This window comes from Penaeus monodon, chromosome 33 (assembly GCF_015228065.2).
Source record: "Penaeus monodon isolate SGIC_2016 chromosome 33, NSTDA_Pmon_1, whole genome shotgun sequence".
Lineage (NCBI taxonomy): Eukaryota > Metazoa > Arthropoda > Malacostraca > Decapoda > Penaeidae > Penaeus > Penaeus monodon.
The window spans coordinates 5,131,954-5,132,424 of NC_051418.1; the positions used below are offsets into that span (position 1 = coordinate 5,131,954).

Here is a 471-nt window from a genome sequence, read left to right on the forward strand (position 1 = left end):
CACACCAAGGCACAAATGTGTTCAACATGTACCATATATGATAGTGAAAATATGATAGTGAGCTAATAGTGATACTAAAGAGTCCTTATAGTCCTACCCCTCCACCTACCCTCTACCAGTGTGTCCCATCCTCCCTCCCTCCCTGCCCCCTTTCCTCTCACTCCCTCTCTCCCTCCCTCCCCCTTTTCCTCTTCCTGCCTCCCTTCCCCCTTTCCTCTCCCTCCCTCCCTGCCCTCCCCCTCTCCTCTCCCTCTCTTTAATCTCCCGCGTGTCACCCTCACGCGCTCCGTGCCGTTCCTTCTCCGACAGCACTTAGGAAGCTATTATCATTCACTACCTTTTGGCCGCAGACAACATCAAGTGATTATTCGAGTTTGCTGAATTGGGAGGGAATTTTCTAGAAGGGGAGGCGGAGGGCGTGAGGTTGCTTGGTTGTTTTATCGTTGTGGTTTTACTGTTTCTTTTGGTGAT

General features: G+C 51.0%; 1 protein-coding gene across 1 annotated transcript in view; it reads right to left on the minus strand.

The window, feature by feature from the left end:
- LOC119593957 (discoidin domain-containing receptor 2-like) overlaps positions 1-471 on the minus strand; it is a 2,118-nt gene that overhangs the window by 948 nt on the left and 699 nt on the right. The window lies entirely within an intron of this gene.